A 23060-nucleotide genomic window follows, 5' to 3' on the forward strand; every position below is an offset into this window, starting at 1 on the left:
TTTCTGGAGGCAATTGTTGGTTTTCGTTCAAGAATTGATAATTAATTTTGATGAATATCATCCTCTCCACATTTTGCGGAAGCAACCTTCTATGCTGACCAGGTTTCCCGCTGCACTAAAAACCCTTTCGGAGTACACACTGGAGGGGGGACAACTCCGGTAAAATAGATCCAGTTTGTACAGGGGCCTCCAAACTGCCTTTTTTTCCTGCCAGTAGAGGTATGGACTGTCTGACATGTCTACTTGGATGCTGTCACCAAAGTAATCCTCCACCATTTTTTCAATGGTGACAGCATCCAATGCACCGACAGTAGACATGTCAGCAATCGTTGGCAGGTCCTTTAGTCCGGACCAGATGTCCAAACTCCCTCCTTCCTGCCCTGCATCCCCACCAGCTGGTTGTATCGAAAATGTCAGCTGTTTCTTTGCAGCCACAGGTGTGGGAGAAAATAAGGAGCTGTTGCCGTGTCACGGTCTGGTTCAGATGACAATCTCCTGACCAGCAGGTTTGTAGACCTGTGTCTAATGGAAACAGAGACACAACATGCGCTTTAAACTGTGGATCGAGCACGGTGGCCAGAATTTATTCCTCTGACTTTAATAGACTGACCACTCTTGTATGCTGGCAAAACCTATGGAGGGCTTCATCCACAAGATCTACATGCTTTGCAGAATCGCAACACTTTAGCGCCTCCTTCACTTTCTGCAGTTGCTTCTGCAACAGCCTGATCAGGGGAATCACCTGACTCAAGCTTGCAGTGTAGGAGCTGACTTCACATGTGGCAAGTTCAAACAGCTGGAGAACCTTGCACAACACGGAAATCAGCCTCCACTGCACTTGAGTCAGGTGCATGCCCGGTCTTCTGCCTATGTCGTAGGTGGCTGTGTAGGCTTGAATGGCCTTTTGCTGCTCCTCCATCCTCTGCAGCATATAGAGGGTGGAGTTCCAGCATGTAACCACCTCTTGTTTGAGGTGATGATAGGACAGGTAGGCAGTGGCAGAATGCCAAAATTGGCCAGCAATTTTGGGGACCACCGCAAGCATCTCCTGCACGCTTCTGTCAGTTTTTAGGAAATGCTACATCACCAACTTTATTGTGTGAGCAAAACATGGCACGTGTTGGAAACTGCCCATATGTAAAGCCTGCACAATGTTACTGGCGTTGTCCGACAACACAAAACCCAGGAGGGTCTAAGTGGGGTAAGCCACTGCAAGATGATTTAACTCAATTTCTGTTTGAGGTTGTTGGCGTTGTGCCTCTTACTGAAACCTGTGATACAGAGCGTAGCCTGCCTTGGAAGGAGCTGACATTTTGGAGATGCTGCTGTTGCTGCGAATAGCGATGCATCTACCCAGTGGGCTGTCACAGTCATATAGTCCTTAGTTTGCCCTGAACAACTTGTCCACATGTCCATGGTTAAGTGGACAGTGGTACAATCGCACTGTGGACACTTTTTCGGATGTCTCTGTACATCCTCGGTATCGCCTGCTTTGTGAAGTGGAATCTAGATGAGATTTGGTACCGGGGACACAATACCTCCGTCAACTGACTAAATCCCACTCTGCTGATGGCAGACACTGAACGTACATCTAACACCAACATAGCTGTTAAGGTCACAGTTATCCGCTTTGCCATCTGATGACTGTTATCGTACTTCGTCCTCATGGCAAACGACTGTTGGACGGTCAATTGCTTAGTGAAAGATGTAGCGGTCTTATGACTTCCCCTCTGGAACAATGACCGACTAGCAGTAGTAGGCGTACTACTGCAGGATCATCTGGAGGAATCCTGTATGGAAGAGGAGTCAGTCATGCCAGTGACATGACCCGCAGGACTACCTCCGATCCGGATGGAGGAAGAAATTGACGAGGAGTGACTTGCTGGTGTGGTTTTCAGGTGCTTAGATACAACTGGATCAAAGGATTTAGGTGTCCCTGGACTGCTTACGGTCCAAACCACAGTTTCTGAACTATACAATGACTTATGAACTAACTTCAGGTGACGCATAATTGCTGCTTATTGCAGCTTTACATAAGATACATATGGCGAGATCATTGTTGCCCAGATCTGGATAAAAATATTTCCAAAGAGGTGGATTTTTTGATCTTCTGCCCAGGCATGGTGATGGCCTTTTGTATCCCACGGACAGCAATTTCATCCCTCTGGTGTACAACATTGACAACTTCAAAATCAGGAACTGGACTGTGGGTGATCCTTAAAGCATATGCAGAGGGCTTGCTGCAAATGGGGAAGGAGCCACCTCTTCCAGTACAGTGATGGGAAAGTCGGGCATCACAACCACCAACACCCTTTGAGGATTTGGGGATACCATGGGCGGGATGTTCTAACATCCGCTGCCCTGTATTGCCGGGCATCGCAATATTAATAACCACATATGCTCTAACATATGCGGTTATTAACGCAAGGGACAGCTCTTATGATATGAGCTGTCCCTTGCGATGCGGTGCTGGACTTCCGGGTCTTTGAGCAGAGCACGGCGCTGGCCGCAGGGAATGCTGGGAGGGATCCATGACGGATCCCTCACACAGCGCTGCGGTAAGAAGCCCATAGGCTTCTGCAGGGAATCGCCAGCTTTTGCGGTGACACTGCAGAGGGGGACAGAGAATACAGAAATGCGGTAAAAACACAGATAACATTTTTTTTTACCGCATTTCTGTGTTAGAGAATCGACCCCATGTTTTTAGAAGGCAGAATTGTTTGCTGTGTTTTTGATGACAGCTTAACTCTCTTGACATTTCTGGGGGGGGGGGATGAGGAGGAGGGCTGTGATCGTCATGTGAAGCTGGACCACTAGTCAAGAACATAGGCCAGTGCTTTAGCCGTTCCTTGCCACTCCGTGTGGTAAATGGCATATTGGCAAGCTTACGTTTCTCCTCCAAGGATTTACATTTTTTTTTTATTCAACTTACTGAACTTTGCCTTTTTGGATTTGACATGCCCTCTACGATGACAATGGGCATTGGACTTGGCAGAAGATGTTGATGGCATTTCATGTTCTATGTCTTGACTAGTGGCAGCAGCTTCAGCATTCGGAGGAAGTGGTTGTTGTTCTTTCACTATTGGAGCCTCCATATGTTTGTTCTCCATTATCTTTCTGGAGTTATAAAATATGTGGCACAGGAGCGTAGTGTACCCCTAAACCACACACACGACAGAGACTTAAAAATGAAAGGGATTATATTAATAACCCCTTTATTGGAAAAATATTATGCAGCTTTCACGGAAGAGTAATGTACCCTGTCCCTTACACACACAAGGCACAGACAGAAAAAATTAAAAGGATTAATAACTTGTTAACCCCTTTATTTGACAATTATATTATGCTGCTGGCTCAGAAGCACAGTGTACCCCTAAACCACACACACATGGCAGAGAATGAAAAAATTAAAGGGATCATATTAAAAAAAACCTTTATTGGAAATATATTATGCGGCCTTCCAGTAATGTACCCTGTCCCTTACACACAAATGGCAGCAGAGACAGAAAATGTTTTAAAGGATTAAAAACTTGTTAACCACTTTATTTGACAATTATATTATGCTGGTGACACAGGAGAGTAGTGTACTTACACACACATGGCAGAGACAGAAATAATCTGAAAAATAAATCTTTCGTTTTTTTGTTACAGTGTACACTGTTCTGTCACGAGTTATACAGCTGTCGGCTGTACCATTAGACCTACTGCAGGTCAGGACATGTAAATCTATGAGGCACAGACTTCAGGTATATTATATATAAATCTATGAGGCACAGGCCACTGGACTGGACTACAGAACTGTGCACTGTACCCACCTAGTAGTTGCCAGGTACCTAAGAAAACCAGTTGGTAGTGTAGGACTTGCAGTGAAATGGGGTCCCTTGGCAGGGGCGTAACTAGATATTTGCAGACCCCATAGCAAAAGTTTGGAAGGGCCCCCTATTTGGCAACTGATGGTGATAAATGTATGTAAAACATATTACTTGGACAGTAAAGATGGGCCCCCTTCAGCTCTGGGCCCCATAGCAGCTGCACCCCTTGCACTTATGGTAGTTACGCCCTTGTCCCTTGGCGATGGGCTGCAAGCTTAAATGCATTGATCAATTCATGAACTAAAACCCCATTATTTATTTAATTGATTATTTGAATGTTAAGGTGATTTTGTTTGTTGTAGTGAGTGCTGGGCCCCCTGTGTTTGTATTTACTAGAGGCCACTGCACCCTAACCTGGGAAGTGGGTGCTGTTTGCACCCCATTTGTAGGAGTGGCAAGTGTGTTGGTACTTCTGTATCTATCTATCTATCTATCTATCTATCTAACTATCTACCTATCTATAAGGCACAGGCACAGACTCTGTTAGTGCCACTGGAATGGACTACAGGACTACAAAACAGAAGTACAGTAGCTACAACTACTACAATGAGGAATCAGATAAGCAGCTTGAGGCACAAGGCAGCTGGGTGGGAGAGTGATCATGCGGGCGGGCGGTAAGACAGCCAGAGCGTGCTCCTTCTTCAATCTCTCAGATTAAAGTGAAGATGGCGCCCGCCTGGCCGTCCCTATATAGGGTTTGGATCTTGCGAGACCCGACAGCGGGATCTCGTGAGCTCCGAAAAGGCGCACTCCGAGCCTGGGCAGGAAAACCCAAATAGGCTCGGTAGCGCCTTCGGATTGGGGGTGTTCGGGGGTGCTCGGATTCCACCAATCCGAATGCTCTCATTCCTAGTATATATATATAAATATATATATATATATATATAGCCCCATGTAATAAACAGCCGGCGTGCGCTAAATGACAGGTGCGCTATATCGCCGCTGTTATCTAAATGATAGCAGGTCAACATGCAGGGAAAATGTATGAATGGTCAGCAGTGCTGACCATTCTGCCCCATGCTGCTATCCCTGCTGCTGGCTCCGGGCTGCGCAGGAGTTCTTGTGTGAGTAGCGAGATCCTGTGCATGCCCAGTCTAGCTGGCCAGGGGAAGGAGACAGCTCATCAGTGTGAACTGACCTACTGTCTCCAGGAAGGGACATCGCTGGAGGGAGGAGTTTGCGTTCCTACATCATCCCCATCTGTATATGCCGCATTGCAGTGTCATGTGTGTGCTCCACAAACCATGACTCATTGACACTGGCAGTTCCTGCCCACTACTATCCCTGACATCCTCATATTGCCATGCTCTCCTGATTTGTAACCTCTAGGTATTGTCCTCTCTATTGTTCCAAATACTGCAATTGATCATCATATGATGTCTGTGCCACTGCCTGTGATCCCAGTGCCAGCTGCCAGGCCGCGATACTTAGGGACTGTGGGAGGAAAACTAGTAGATCACCCTGATAGCAAAATTACAATTGTCTGTCGAGCGGCACTTACGCGCACTGCTGGGACACTACGGAATGCAGTACAGTGTACAGGCCTGTATTCTGTGGGTCTTAGGTTTACCACCCTTGTGTCGAGAGATTCCCGGACAGTGGCCCCCCCCTTGACACAACCACAACCCACCTACTGACCCGCCCCCAGCCCCGCCCCTTGACCCACCTTATGTTTTTTTTTTACCTTCAATTTCATTCTTGATTTTGCACACCATAATGCCAGTTACATGTTACATCACATACAGTAATGCCCATTACATGTTATACCAGGACACATTTTTCTAAAGGAGGGAAAATATGGATAGTGCACGCCGTAGGCACGCGTCAACATTTTTTTCACTATAATGCCGATTACATGTCACAAACCCATTACATAGTATACCACATGCCATAATACCCATGACATTTTATGCCACACACCGTGATTCCCATTACTCGTTATGCCAGGACTCAAATTTCTTCTAAAGTAGGGACCATAGTGACAGTGCGTGCCAATGGAGTGCATCAAAAAAATTCACCGTAATGCCGATTACATGTCACATACCCGTTACATAGTATATCACATGCCATAATGCCCATTACATGTTATGCCAAACACTGTAATGCCCATTACATGTTATACCAAACACCATAATGCCCATTACACATTATATCAAACACCGTAATGCCCATTCCACGTTATATTAAACACCGTAATGCCCATTACACGTTATACCAAACACTGTAATGCCCATTATATGTTATACCAAACACTGTAATACCCATTACACATTATGCCACACACTGTAATGCCCATTATATATAATACCACATGTCGTAAAGCCTAGTACATATAAGTGCTGCTTACCTACATGCTCATTGCTATGGGTTTTATTCTTGATGCCAATGCCATATTTCATGCTCAATGTCAGGGATTGCATGCTCTGTGCCAGGGGGTTACATACACTATGCCGGGTGTTATATGCTCTGCCAGGAGTTACATGCTCGTTGCCAAGGGGGGAGTGAGAGGCGAGGCCAGGCACTGGCAGGGTGAGCGGTGATGACAGGCACTGGCAGGGTGAGCGGTGAGGCCAGGCAGGGGGAGTGGTAAGGCCAGGCAGCTTGGCAGAGAAGAACTGAAGGAAGCGGAGACTGCCCCAGCGGCTGTATCGCTGTCAGAGCATGCGCTATTTGAATCTTGAGCCAGTTTGTCAGGCAAACCGGCAGCGGCTATTATCTTTGCTGGCGCTTGGTCCCCGGTGGTGGAGGCGAGTTTAGTGCTCCTGGAGGAGGAAACGCGGCTGCCCGACGCTCCATCCCTGCTCTGTTTACGGACAATATATAGTCCGGGAAAGCCACCCATCCAGACTCCGGACACCCAGCTGAATTACCGGACTGTCCGGAGTAATCCCGGATGGCTTGTAACCGTAGCCATCCCTATTAAGTGGTCTTTGCCCCCTTCTGTCCCCCAGGGTAATGTGACACTGTCACACCCCATGTCACATGCACAAGGCAGGACTCCCCTGACAAGTGAGGCATCTGGAACAGAAAGATGGGGCATTATGTGGGTGACCATGTAAGGGTAGTATGTGGTTGGGGTGTGAGAAGTCCCCTGTGTGTAAAATAGCTATGATAACAAGGGGGTGATGGCTGTCTTTGGAAACAGAGGACAATGACTACTCCATATGGTCCGAGTGTTGGATTTGGCTAGTAACACAGTGGTGGACAAGTCGGGAAAGGGCCTGGGGGAGTGTCCCCAGTCACCCTACCCTCACCGCCATAGTTACACCCACTTCATATGACCAGTAGCTGTGCTGCAGCTCCGTCCGCCTCTCCTCTGTGCTCCAGATGCTCCAACTCTGGTCACTGTGGAAGAGGTAGAGGGTGGAGCACTGAGCATCCAGCAGAGGAGCATCTCCAGGGCAGGGCACCCTGGGAGCAGAAGGGGGCAGAGTGCAGAGCGTCAACAAGCCGGCAGCGGATATCTTTGCTCCATCCCTGCTCTGTTCCCGGACAATGTATAGTGCGGGAACACCACCCGTCCGGACTCCGGGCACCCGGCTTAATTACTGGACTGTCCGGAGTAATCCTGGACGGGTGGTAACCCTATTAGGCCTATATTAAAACAAGGACCTGAAGCTCCAATTGACCCATTGTTGATCCAGCTGAGTGTATGTATAAGCAATGTTTTCTTTTGATGTCCCATCCCTACTCTTAACTACAGTTCCACATTCTTGTGCAAATAAAACTATAATGCCAGACTCTGTGAGTAGGTGGAGCCATTTCATGGTTCAGTGCGATTTGGGGGTGGCGTTCCTCCTAGATGTAGTTGTTGCCACGGGCTGTAATTTAAGGACCCAAAGGTGATAGGTCGGTGGTACCGAATGGGTCTCCTATATGGGGAATCGAATTTGTGGCAAGTGGTGGTGGCTATCCAGTCTAAACAGATATTGGTAAAATGGCACTCCAGCAGTGGCACCAGATGTTACTAGTCACTGGTCTGCAAGTTGCGACTTGAGAAATGCAGGAAACACTTTTTGATTTGTGCTGGAAGCAAACACTATCCCAACTCCAGCCGCCTATGTGTCCTACTGGGGACACATCTTTGCCCGCATTGAATGCTGTGGGCAGCATTGAGTAGAAACCACCGTGTTTCTAGCATTTTCAGTGATGGTAGCTGACACTTGGTCCCAGTGCCAGCTGCTTCTGTCTGCCACACAGTGCAAATATCATATTGGCCCACCTTAAGCACTGGCTTATTATCAGATATATTGTATCTGCTGTCTCATTCCCACAAAATATTTTTCATCTCCTTCAGTGCTTCAGGCAGTTGTCTCTGTACTGAGCAGGTGTAAATTAATCTGTGCTATTGATGTGCAGTGCCATCTGGAATAGTTACAGTATCAGCACATGGAAATGTGAGAGTAGGTCATGCATTTCATAGTTAGATCCAGACAAAAGGTGTTCTGCTTGCACCTATAGTATCTACTGCCTCAATTGTACCTCATATCTATAAATAAATGGTAGAATTTAAAAACTACTTACAGGTACTGTAGCTCCCACATGTCCCTATTTTGTACTCAAACATCACAAATGCACTTAGCCCACTTAACTTCTAAATGGAACGTTTTTATTGCTTCTTTATGCATAAACTACTCCATTTGCTAACAAAAGTGTATGTTTGCCTCATAAATGTGTAACTCTCTGCATCTATTTTGTAGAAGTGCCAGGAATAGGAGTATGTGATACAGTAGATCCCTCCCTATATTTAGTTTCATAACATGCTCTAGAGCAGGGGTTCCCAAACTATTTTACTCTGGGACCACATCTGACAATATCTGATGCAGGTTTGAAAAATGCTCAAACCCGGACGGTGCTGCCAGGGACAGTAGGAGGTCATGCTGCACAGGCCACATGCCGAGGTTGGGAACAGCTGGGAAGCATCTGAATGGGTGCTCAGATGCTGCACGGCATTAGACTGCACATGTGCAATCCTGGGATTGAAATCCTGGACATTTTGGGGCCAAATCCCAGGATCCCACCAATCTCAATTCCGGGATTGGCCACCCTAGTTTGTATAGGATGTCAGAGGGTGATGTCAGAACATGACTTAGGAGAGGCAGTGGGTGGCAGGGGAGGCATAGGTTGGTAGGGGATGGCAGTGATTAAATAATGAGTTTTGCCCTATCCAAGACTACAGCCTACACTGTGTGCCACCCTGCTCTCCCCATCCTCGAACATATTCCATAAAGTCTTTACTCCCTTCCTTGCCCCTCAAGCTCCCCTGCTGCTTCTTCCTTGAGCACCCCCCTCCCTGTGGTGCCAATGGATGACCCCCCATGCTGCATTTACTTACAAGAAGTTCTTGAGCTCTGAGATCTGACTGCAGTCCACTGTTTGCTGCCTGTTTCATCTGCAAGTTTTCTACAAATAAGAAGACCCAGGGCATGGGTGTGCTCTTGCTGCCAACTGAGTGCCCCCTATGAATATCTGCATGTAGATGAGGGAGCCAAGAGTGCCTCCTGCTGGTGGCAGCCGCGGCAGCATAGGCTGCTGGGCCTGACAGGAGATGAAAAGCACTGGGGTGATAACATTGCTGCCTGATGACTCCTTACATCTCCAAGTCAGTTATGTGAGATATCTAAAGTAACAGATAGTTCAACTGATTTTCCAGACACCTTGGATCACTGTCTAAAGCTGGGTCCACACATACTGGCAAAGTGGGACCCGTTCAGCAGTATCCGTGTGCTCGAAAGGAGCCTTCACAAAGGCTCCTGTGCGGCCACCCACACATAATGCAAGGCCACAACTGGCAGTTCCAAACAGAATGATGGAACTACGCTGAGTGTGACCGTACACAGCCTCCTTATAGTGGAGAGAGTCCCACTGAATGGGACCGGCTTGGCTGCTATGTGTGGCCCCAGCCTTAGAGATCAGAGAAGACATCAGCCTGATGGTCAGCAACATGGAGTCGCAACCCCATGCTGTTCGGAACCTACTTTGGTTTCAGGACTTACAGGTTTGACAACTTTGATGATGATCAGTTTCCTGCAATTTTTCCATACAGTAAGCCAGTTTTAGCCTGACAATTAAATACAACGTTGCTAAATGACTATTTCCATTGACAAAATAAACAATGCTTCTCTTAAAATGCAAACACATTAGTTAATTTTAATTAATTAAAATTAATGAATAATGATAACGACCAGCATTAATGATATTTTTGTACATACTGTACTGTCTAATGTATACCCAATGCACTGTTAATGATGCACACTCCTGTAGGTCATTGTACATGCAGGATGAGGGAGGATATCGCTAGGGAGAGCTTCCGCAACATGGCCGCGACTCCCCTCCCACCACCATTATTCGTTGTACCCAGCAATTGTGAATGTCTCTCAAATGATGTAGGAGTACAGATAAAAATCAGGAGGAGTGGAATGGAAAAGCAGCTGCAGAGGAGGCTGGGAATGAGACTTTTACAGAAGCATGACAGGCAAAGGGAAGTAGAGTTACAATGGTAGGCATTCAAAGGCGTTGATAGCACTGATGCCTAGTTCACACCTGGATTCAAAGAGACCAATAGTTCTAGCTCTGAATTACAAAATCACTTTTAATACTCGGATCAAAATGGGTGGATGGGGGAATATAGCCGGACTTTGCAATCCAAAGCAGGAGCTGCATAAAATTTGTATCTTGTCTTACATGGCTTCACCTAAAAATTTTTAAAATGTGTCACCTAGAGGTGTATTTATAACATACCATGACAATAAGTACACTCTCAATCACATGCATCACTATCCCATTTTTACTGACTTTTTGCAACTTGAAAAGTGTGGAGAAATCATTGACATTGCCTTTCACTTTATGTGTACCTGTCTGTAAAGGGTTAAGACAGTGGCGTAGCTAGAAATTTTTCTCCCCCCTGTCCAAAAAAATTCTGCAGTGAGCGCTGAGCTGGTCCCGCTCTGTGCATATCTAATGAGCGGGGACCCAGCGCAGTGTATATTTAATGAGCGGGTCCCCGTCCTGTGCATATGTAATGAGTGGGACCCGCTCATTACATATGCACGGAGCAGGGACATGCCAGTAGCGCGCGCAGGGGGGGTTCTGAGTACCAAAAAAACCCCCCAGGAGTCTAAGAGGCCTACGCTGAAAGCTGAGGGTCCCCTCTTTCCATGGGTACAAGAATTTTAAAAATCGGCCCTTGGGAACTGGAGATATCTGACTTCAATGCAGTGGCCCCCATCCAAGCCTGTTAGTTGCTCTTCCCAGTCAGATATTTCAGGTTCTTTCTGACTTACTAGTTTTTCTGAGGATACATTCCAAAAGCTGGGACTCTTCCCCTTTGATGGACACCAGAAGCTTGTCTCTACTGTGCCCAGAACCAGAGATATCAACCATCTAGTAGCTGGTTACTGCTCCAGCTTCACACACCTGGTATGTAGTTTTATATTCTCATTGGCGGATTGCTCTGCCTCCTGAACTCTGATCACCTAGTCCTCAGTACCATTCGGTAGGTGGGATTCTCTAGTTTTTAATTCAATTAAAATCTAAGGAATCTATTTCCAGGAACTGGAGATATCTGCAGTCAAGCAAGCTGTCCTCCCACCAGAAAAGTATGAATAATAAGCCCACTCCACTATACACCCCTCCTCTGCATATTAAACATCCTCTACCACCCTAGAAGTTATGTATCAGGGCCCCTTCATTCAGCCCAATGCCCCCTTCTCCCACCATCTGTGCAGTAAAGGGGTAATTAGTGTAAATTACTGATCCAGGCCCTACATGCTGAGCGGTTGATATAATACCCCCTACCACCCGCAGGACATCAAAGCTTCCGCCAACCCTACCACTGGAGGATCGGTAGGGGCCCCAATTTTTTACTATTATTATTTTTATACATTTGGTCTATCTATAATACTTTAACTGACCCAGCATATACTGGGTCACCTAAGTGTCCATCTCTGTGCTTTGCTCCGCCCCTCTGGAAACCCCCTTCTGAAAATCCTGCGTTTGCCCCTGCATGCTCATTCAGTATGCACTGCAATGGGTCCCCGCTCATTAGATATGTACAGGGTGGGCGTTCAGCGCTCACTGCTGCCATCTACTGCAGTCACCTCTGGGTGCAATGGGGGCTATTAACAAGTAATATTAATAAAGATGACACAGTACATGAATTTTGCAGGTCCACTGGACCCTTTTTTTATGTGCGTGAGTGGCACATGTGTACTGTGCTCAAAAGTATGTGTTGTCATCTTTTGTATTTCTCCTCGCAGGGGCAGGTACTTGTCACATAAACTGTCCCAGCAGGTAGTTTCATTTAAATACGGAATACAATTATTAGCAAGGACACTGAAGACTTTCAGATGTCAAAAGCTGTCCTTACTAAATACACCCATTAATCTGCTTGGGTTCGGTCGACAGGGTCAAGATCCTCAGTCAAATGGTCGACACATGAAAAAAGTCGACAAGCATTAGGTCGACATGGTGAAAAGGTCAATACAAGGATAAGGTCAATTTTAAAAAGATCGACGTGAAAAACGGACAACATGAGTTTTTTTATTTAAAAAATGATGTCTATGTCGGCTTGCACTGGGATGGTTAACTATGAACAAGTCTTTTTTTGTAAAAAGAAATGAAAACTTCCAGTAGATTTTTTGCTTGTGTAGACCTTTTGACCGAATGCATGTTGACATTTTTCATGTGTCAACCTTTTGACCGGGACCTAGACACTGTCGCCTAATGACAGCATCAATTCTGCTTCACAGGTAATTATTGATTTTGATTTTTTTGTCCCATAATGTACTCCTAAATTTCCCCGGCAAGCCCGCTGGCAGTTCTGAAGCTGTGCACTGTGGGAAAAGAAAAAACAATGAGAAAATATACTCCATGGCAAACCCATATTATACTGCATGAGGGGTAAATGTTAAGAAGACAGATTTACAATTGGGAAGGGGTGTCTTCTCTTAATTCTAAATGTCGGGGTAAAAACAAAGGTGCCTAGTGCAGTATTTGTGCACTACATATGAAAGCATGCCCTATTCTTTCAACATCTTTATTAAAAAAATGCATTGGCACCCCTTCAATTTTCAACATCATTTCCTTTTAAACCAGGAGAAAACTTAACCCTTTATTTTTTCTAAATGTTTCCCTCATTTTGTAAAAATTCCTCTATTTGGATGCGATTATGGTAATTTCCCTCACAACTATTATTCAACCTAAAATTTTTATTGCAAAGTTCTATTTGGTGTATAATTTAAATTTAGAAATGTCAAACAGAGTTGTGATGATGCTTCTACTGCAGATCCATACATGTTTTAACCAATCATTTCAAAATTAGAAATTGCTAAAATTTACTACGTTTTAATTACTATTTACATATCAAAGTACAATTTGCAAAGGTAGACATTTTAAGAAAAACTTTTTCAGACTTTTTCATTTAAAGTAATTCTTAAATTAAGAGAAAAGCAAACTGTAACTAGTATTTAAATTAAAAAATGTAATGCTTAAGTGTAAACAATGTACTCTGTAACATAACTCATATGGTGACTAAAATAATACTTTCATTACAATAAATACAGCAGAATCCAAAGCACACAATGAATTGTAAATGATCACATGAATTGTATCATAGTTCCAAAGGTCCCCATCCATCACAAGTATTCTGAAGTCAGATTGAATCACAGAGAATTTGCCAGCAATCTAGAGGCTAATGGAAAATCTACAGGGATTGGAATGATTATTACAGACTGATGTGATGCAGTAATTTCTAGAGCCAATATTTTCTGCCTGATGTTTTCCATCTTGTTCGTTCCACAGTGACTGTTATATTGAATTTAGTGCCCATTTAAATGGAAAGGAGCGTAGTCCTCAGGGCCAATAAGCAACATAAGGTAGGATATTATGCTCTGAAACAATATGACGTTATGTTTCATTGTGGGAATCCTAGATTTAATTTGGTTGGGTGTGTACATGGGAATGACTTTTGAGTCTCCTGAGATAATCCTCATCAAAGGGTAATGAAATTCACTGTTAACGTGTTTATTTCATGATTAACCCATTCTTAAAGCAGTGTCTATGATATCCCTAAAGAATTTGTTCACTTTTATAATTTTCTATTGTGTGATTACCGATACCCTTACTAAAGTAGTACAATTGGGAGTGATACTCTGCACAGGTATTCAACAAATTTGTCTCACCAGAATTTAGAGGCATGATATTAATATGACGCTATGGTAACCCCATCCATGCTTAATATATGTTAGGACGTGGAATACATTTAATCTGGTTGTGCTCCCTAATTGTGCGTACACACGGTACAATTTAGCCTACAATTTTGACTTTATACTCAAAATCACATTGGGATCGCACATAGATCATATGGTGATCGCACAGGTTTTTTAACCTTTTGATCCCAATTCGATCTCAATGCGCGCTCCCGTACAGCAAAAATTTAAGCCAGATAGACAGGGCTGCTTTGACTATATAGTACAGATCTGTACTATATAGTCATAATTGCATGCATGTCTTTTGGCTTACTATGCATTTAGATCCTAATTTGATCCTGATCGAATTGGGATCGAACAGCACTGCTGTCGACATTGTGTATACACCATTAGAGTTTAGGCTATGAACAGAGAAAGGGGAAATAAAGAAACTGTTTTTGTTGGGGCACTTCTTATTTATTTACAAAATTACTATTAAAATCTTTTATTATTGCTTATTAAAATTGACAAACACAACATATAACACACAAACAAACAGTGTACACCTTTTGTACTACACTTCCAGTAGTTGGTAGATAGATATGACGTGGAATTTAAGCTGAAATAAGCTAATTATTCCATGACCGTGCAAGCATGTGAAAATATGTGAAAATTATAGTATATCAGATTCTGTAACAATTTACTGAATTTCTGATACAGTAAATGTTAGGTAAGGATCCTTCTTTAAGGTCTCTGGAGTTTTATTTAAGAAAGCATATGAAACCACCTTGATTATCTGGTTGATATTTGCTTCAATATAATATGAACAAAAAGGGGCCAGGATCACGGCTGTCGGGACGTTCCGACAGTCGTGAGGTGGGATTGAATACCCCCAAAGACTAAGGGGGGTATTCAATGTGGGGGTCACAGCAGTCGAGCATGCTCGACCGCCGTGACCCAGTCAAAGTCCCGTTCTCGGTCAGCTCAACCAAGAACATGCAGGCTTGGTTAAATGTCCCATCTGCAGGGGGACAAGAAGGAGGCGTGGCTGTGAGTTGTGGACGGGAAGAGGCGAGCTGCAGTCGGCAGCTCGTCACTTTCCGGCCATTCTTAGCAGAATGAGCCCGACAGTTTGCGATGTTGGGCTCGTTCTGCTGAAATACCCTGCTCAATGCTGTCGGGGAAGACAGCATTGAATAGGGCCCGGCGGGCATTTCCCCAACGGGAGATGCTCGCCGGTGATTGAATATCCCCCTAAAACTTTATTGTAAATCCTTGCCAAAATGATACTGCAGCCTCAATTTACCTAAATTTGCAGAGATACTTAATCCACAGTTTAGCTTAAACAAATAGACCGCCAAGTGTACTAGGCACATATAAAGTAGATGCTATTTACCTGCTGAGCTACTGCATTGAAGCACACTTTGCAAGTCACAGATTGAAACCAGCATAGAAATTTATATGTCACTTTTTCCAAGTTAAAGTAGTGAGACAGCGAGGGTCATGTAGATGAGTATACATGTAAGTTCTTTTTTATTTTGTGTTAATATTTATTATTTCAGGGTGTGTTTTCTCTCAGTTCATAAGTCAGTTTCAACTCTGTTGCCGTGGCTTTCAGGATATTTAACTACAGTAGATCATTTATTGGTAGGTGACTAAAGCAGACATTGATGCTACCTTTAGATGTCAGCATACTATAGTAAAAATGTAAATCTAAAAACCAAAATAATTATGCTGGGTTGTTCTAGATGGGTTACAGATGGTTAGTTTCTGTCTCTGCTCATCCCCAGTTACAGTGAACAACATTTGTATAACAAAGACAAGTGAAATGCTGCACACAATACAGGCTGCAATGACGGCTCATCTGCTCTGAGCCATTTCTGCATGGTCACACACCACTGCTTCTAGGCTGCCAATCATGCGCATACTGGGCCTTGTAAAAACTCATATGCCCTAAATAATTTAACACTCAAGTCCCCCATCTGTTTACATATTTAAAAGATGAGTGGTACCGTTAGAATTAGCCCTGGAACATAGATTTTGTTACATAATGAAAATGTTAAATTATTTTAACCTTATCCTTTTCAAAGCACTTTCCAGTCATAGAAACATTGAATTTAACAGCAGATAACAACCATTTGGTCCATCTAGCCTGCCCATGTACACAATGGAAACACAATGGGATACAGCCTGTGGAGTTATAGTACTTGTATGCTTTGAATATACAACAGGGTACAGGAATAAAAAATGTAACTTTTTTATTTTTTAACTTTTCTTGTCTTTTTTTACCTTTTCCAACTTTAAGCTAACCGCTACTCACCTGTCCATACCCAGTGGCGGCTCTCTGTGTGGCTTGCACGGCGTGCGTGGAGGTCTGGCAGGGAGTCTGGCGGCTGCAGCAGGTCCCGGAGCATGACGGCCAGCAGGCGGGGGCAGTGAGCAGGGACTGGCTGGTGGACCGGATTTAACTACCTTACCACAAAACTCTTTTGTTGACTCTCAAAGACATTATTTGGGACAAATCTATTTCTTTTCCTTAAATGCAGAGGTCGTTTATTAAACCGCCACGTTTTCAACCTACTTCTTCTGGCTCAGTGGTTCTTCCTGACAGTCACATGAGTTCATCCAATCCTAAATCTGTGACACGAGCAACATTAGGTGGTAACAGCCCTGCCACTTGTGCAGACCCAGCCCAGCCACTGGTATTGAGTCTGGACACAGCAGTCAATGCCATGAGTCCAACACCCGTGAGAATCCAAAGCTGGGGCTATGAAATTTAGCCTTGAAATGGAATCCAAGTTTGAAGGGAACACCCAAGCCGCAGATTGGGTAAATGACTCAAATACCTGAAGATCGGGGTGGCATGGAACCTAATCCGAACTGCTCATCTTTACTTTGTAGGCTTTGCTCCCAGCTCAGGATCAACCCCTAAATGTAGAGCTGACAGCTGAAAGGTAATTAGTAGTGTGCTGGTCTCTAGGCAACATGCTGGGATGCTAGCCGCTGTGTTCTACAAGTACCCGGGATTTTTATTACATACTGTATAATGATATGGAATTTTATCATGTACCCTGTATTTTGAATTTTTGACAAGGAATTTTCACTTTTATTCCCCTATAGGTAATCTGCTCATATAGTATATTATGCCTTGAAGACTTGATAAAATTGAATCTATTTATTTTGATATTAAGTTGTACTTTTCTTCACACTTATGTATGTGCATCACATTATGCCACTGTTTTCAACTTGAGAAACTGATGGTTTTAATCTTCTGATTACCCTGTCTTTTTGCTTCTTTATATATCATATTCTTGGATTATCTAAAATTGCGTCCATACTGATGGCCCAATGAATTTATTTATTCAGGTCCTAAGTGCAATTCAGTGCAATGCTACAAAAAAAATTAGATTTGTCTTTATGCACTCAGACCGTACGGATATATCATTTGTATTAAAACTATATTTTTCACCCATCGCTTCTAAAACCTCACTGGGGTCAAGTAACATTATTTGTGTTTCCCTTAATTTATGGTAAGTACATTTTCAATTTCAGGGATTAATGGCTTGCATTACTTTCTAAAGTGACACTATATCATATTTCCTTATCATTTTTCTACAGAGTTTGACCTAAGTAATAAGATTACATCATGACTTATATGTGACATTATTTCTACTACCTAATATAGAACAAAGCAGAGCAAGCTACTGTATATAATCACAATGTCAAAAATTAGAATATTACTCATCTAAATATTAATCATTATTATTTATTTGTTACATATTTTATGTAAATCATGAGAAGGACAATTCTGCCATGGAAATATTGGGAGGTGGAATAGGGTTAACAAATCAAGAGACAGTTTACTCATAGTTAACCCTGCTTATAGTTATCCCTGCATCAAGTCATACACTCATTGGGGGTAATCAATGTTGGCCAATATATTTACGACAGGTGGAACTCTATACCTGCCGAATACGGCATCATGCAGATTCAATTTTTGATTAAAATCGAATCTGTTTTGTTGAAATTTGTGTCCGTTTTCGACTATTGGTGGCCATTTTGTCGATCCAGAGAGAGAAAAAATTTAGACAGTTTGAAAAATGGACCCAACATCTTCTACATCATACAGTGTATCAATTTGACCTAATCTTGTCAGAAATGGTCGATATTTCACCTGTCGAAAATATAGGCTGGGATTGAATACACTGTAATGGGTAGTACTGCTGTAAAGTTAATTAATTAATTTCAATGCAAAACAAATAATAGCATGTTTGAAATAATAACAAAAATATCATTACATTTTTCAATGTAAACTCGCTTTTTTTTTTTAAACAATGACCAAACTAATTTATTAGATGTTGTGTATTGAGAAATACACCATACACAACACTGGCCATGCCACTATACTGTGGAGGTCATTCTTGTTGATTTACCCTGTTGCAAATTTGCAACGGGGATGGATGTTGTAGATCTGCGCATGTCTTCTCTGCGTGCGCCCTTGGAGACTTACATAGTCTCCGAAGCAGTCACAGAAGGGGGGTTGCAGGAGGCGAGCTGGGGGCATTTGCATGCTAACTTCCAGTGTTTTCTGACATACCCACAAAAACGCTGGGTGCGCCAAGGAAAACACTGTACATCCCATGCGAATGGGGGCTGCTTCTTGCCTTCAGTGGGTGGGCAGCTGATGTCAGCCGCCGGCCCTATTCATGGAGCAGGGCACCGCAAATCTGGGTCACCAGAGAGTTACTTAGATTTGCGACCATCAAATGGTTTTGGTTCCATACGCAAGGCTGAGAATGGATGTTTATGCAAAAATCCATTTGCATGCCTGTGGGGACATTCTCCGTCCAGCAGGGGGCGGGCGTTCGTGTGGGCGGTGTTTAGATGGCTTTCAAAGCAGCAAAATTTGCTGCTTTTGGGAGTCAACCAGAATGTCCTCCTGTATGCAGAAAGCCATGAACTTTAAAATGTTCTTCCACTGAGATACTGGATGTGTGTATTGCACTAATGGCAGGCTTCTCTGGCATCAAGGGTTTTAAAATAATTACAATGTGTAGAGGGAAGACTTAATTAACCCACATTTAACAGGCTTCCAGGCAGGATTTGTTTTTAAAGGCACGTGAGCTGAATTAAGGGCCTATTTTGATTTGCTTGGTACTGCACAGCCGCAAGGAAACAGTGGTGTAGTACTGAACCACAAATATATCAATGCTGTAGGAGTAATCTGTAGGAAATACATGTCTCCTACAACTGCTGTGATCCAAATGCTGCATCCAAGCCTCGTGGCAATCCCCAACGAGTCTGCGCAAACTGAAGCTTATTAAAACTAGAGATGTGCAGGCTCTGATTTACTCTGATTTCAAAGCAGGGCTATCAACTGTCAACAACTGTCATGTGATTTGGGATAGCCAATAAGATCCTGCTTTGACATCAGAGTAAATCAGAGCCTGCACATCTCTAATTAAAACAGGCCTTGGATCCCCTCTGTCAAGTCCCTGAAGTCTGTGCCTGACATTCCTGATGTTGTAGAACACTTCCGGTTGCTGTCCCCGCTTTGTCCCCACAAATGAGTGATCTGCCACAGCTAAGGACTGACTGTCAGTGATTTTTAGAACCCGATCTGCACATCTACAGAATGGGTCCTGTACAAGCACAGATCTCCCACCATCAGATTTGTATGTAAAGAAACCATGGGAATTTTGAATCAGACCACAAGTCATGCCGCACTGTGGCTTCAACTGTCTGCATTGTACAGTTGTGATGACTGTGACAGTGGGTCTGATTCAGACTTGCTCGTTTTGCTGCAAATTTGTCGCATCAGCGATTATCAGACAACCGCACATGGTATGCTGGGGGCGTGTGGGAGCTGTCCGTACGTAGACAGCAAGTGAAGGCTTTATATAGTGACAGATGCTCAATTAGTTCAGTAATAACATGAAAGGAACAATACTGGGCAAGAAAAAAATACATTGTTTCCCCCAGCACACTGAATGACATCAGCAGCCACACTTAAACACTACATGATGATAGAATTCAGAGATATTGGGGTGTGGCATAAGCCAGAAAGCCCAGAGCAGCATACCAGTCCTTGTCCTAAGGACAAGTCGGTCCAATATTGCCTTGAGCTCCCCTGACAACTCCCTGGGAGGCTCACTTACGATTTGGCACTTGATGTGCCATTTTTACATGCAATAAAACGCCTGCGATTTATTGCATGTAACACCTCCTGGAGAGTTGCTGCGAGGTGTCCTGGCAGCTGGTAGCTACGGGTAGCGGCATTTTCAGGATGGTGGGGCGCGAAGCTCAGCCAATCAGCAGCTGGCCAGTCTTTTCATGATCATTTTTTACATTCAACAGCCGCTTCACGTGCTGTCGAATGGCAACTGCCGCTACCAGCTCCCCGCCACCCAGATCCAGTCGCTGCCAGCTCCCTGCCCCTGCACATACAGTAGGTGTGTGCCAGCAGTGCTTCACCGCTGACACACACCTACGGATTATACCCTACACATTGTGGGTGCTAAAAAGCACCTGCTATGTCCTGCTGATGGGTCCTATCCAACGGATTTAGCCTGCAGCAGGTTCAATCTGTAGGGTCCAACCCAATGCGCACGGGACAACGCATGTCAGAGGGGATCTCAAATACTTCCAATTTGGGCTGATTTCTCCAGGAAAATGGCAGCTGCACCATTTTCTCTGTGATTGCTGTCAATGCAGGACTCCAGAGGAGTTAATATTCATGAAATGGGTGCAGCAATGAACCATTATAAATACTTCAATGCCTGTTATTCTGATAAGATGAACCTGCATTTGAGATTAGCCAAAGGTCAGCATTTTCTAGGCAAAGCTGAAATCACTATACTTACAATTGCATTTGCATCCAGCTCTGAAATCAGACCCATTATCTGCATAGCAGTTGGATGTTCTCTTCATGATTTGGATGGGAATCCACCCACAAAAGCATTATTGTAGATTAAATGTGCACAGTGTTAGAGATGTGTAGTGTACTGGTACACTCTCAAACACTGACATTCATCATGAATCCATTGCCTAAACCCCCCCATTCACATGGACAGAACACACAATGGGCCATGATACCAAAGATGCTTTACTTTCTATTTCATTGCTGTGTCCATCTCACCCCTGGCAATACGCCTGTGCGAATCAGACTTTAATAGGTCAGACTGGGCATGAATGGGAATCATGTGTTTGTGTATAGAAGAGTATTAAATCCTCACTCCGCCAATCCGTCTTCCATCAATCATTAGAGAATCAGGCCCCATGGAATAGAGAAACTGAGAAAAACATAAATGTTTCCTTTATTGCTGAAGAGAAAATAATAAACTGGTGTAAGGGAGCTTATTATCTAATGGATATCTGTCTCCTTGATAAATGTACTTGGCGCTTTTGTTTATATACCCTTTTTATCAGAACTAAAGACTTTTGTTTAAGTTACCACTAATAAGAATTATTTGTGTAACATGTAAAACAATCTAAAATCAACACAGAAAATTGAGTTTTTGTTCAGCTCCCATTGTAAAAACAAATCACCTCATCAGACACGCATACTGATCTCATGCATTTATAATATAAGCACAAATAAATGAAAACTATATAGAAATGTTCTAGTCAAATCAAATGAATGTACGTAATTTTTTTTTACTTTTTAAAATTAATTTCTAATGGACATTTCATACATTATTTCTACTAGAATATAGTTACATTAACCCTAAAAGCCCTCCATAAATATCCAATAAATAGGGTGACTGTAGTTCTGTAGCTGGATGAAGAATACCAATCTCGTCAGTTTTGTATCAGGTTTCGTTTGGGAATCTACTGGATGCTGTCCATCAAAAGTCTTATCTGCCCCAAAATTTGCAGTTTTCAGTGCACAGCTAATGGGGTGTGGTTGTTGAGGTCTGGGTGTGGGCATGTGTAGCTTCCCAATATTAAATCATAGTATAAAGTCACCAGCAAGGTGTCTGTCTGTTTATTCTTGAGAAGCACTGGACAGATTTTGGTGCGGTTTTCACAATTCTGTTGTGCATTTGTGGAGGAAGCTTTTGGCCTAGGAAATATTCATCTATGACAAAGGGAGTCGAGATGTGTTGATTTTAGTGAAGCAAGTCAAATTAAAACAGCAGTCAGAGCTTTCTTGGCTACGCTGACTAAACCATTAAAGATACTTCACAACTTTGTTTCATAATATGTAGAGATTGATACGTATTACTTGGTTTTCCAGAATTATTGATGTAAGCCCCATTTACTAGTCAGATACAAAATTAGAATTTTTCATTTTTTCCATTCCTTTTTAATTTATATAAAAGAACTCCCCTCAAAATAATCTTATACCACATTCTCATTGCTGCCCCTGCAAAAACCGGCTAGGTTTTTGGCGGGGCGCAGATCATCTCAGCTCTACAGACCCCATTCATACTGCACCTTAGATCCGGTAAATTCCTGTGTCTGGAATTTCACTGACACCCGTTCAAACTGAGACTACCGCTTGCCCTGAAAAATACCCAGGTTTTTGCGGCAATGAGAACGGGGTATAATAAGGCCTTGGTTACAAAAGCCTATTGCCATAAATTCAGAATTGTTCCAATGCTAAATCAGGGAGGGTTGCTAGTAACACAATAAACTTGGCAGTATCCCATCAGATATTTGGGGTGTATAATGCTGTCCAGTGATTAGTTTTTCACATACTGTTAGATAATCATTAATCTGCACTTCCATCATTAAGGCCTTGGCATGGCTGATGGAAGTTTTTCCATATAACAGTAAATTAAACCATATTCACTAAGGTGATCCTGTTACTGGAATTTCAGATGTGGAGAGAGAAACATTAGCACAGTGTTCATTTCCATCACTAAATCCAGGCGCAAGACAAATTTTAATAGACAGAAATAGGAAATGCTGAAAAGAGTAAATTGTTTTAATCGATTAATGGTTAAATATTGACATGACCAGGGATATGCTTACTGTACATAAACAGAATATTCTG

The sequence above is a fragment of the Crinia signifera genome, chromosome 6 (genome assembly GCF_055691185.1).
Source record: "Crinia signifera chromosome 6, ASM5569118v1, whole genome shotgun sequence".
In the NCBI taxonomy this organism is placed as follows: domain Eukaryota; kingdom Metazoa; phylum Chordata; class Amphibia; order Anura; family Myobatrachidae; genus Crinia; species Crinia signifera.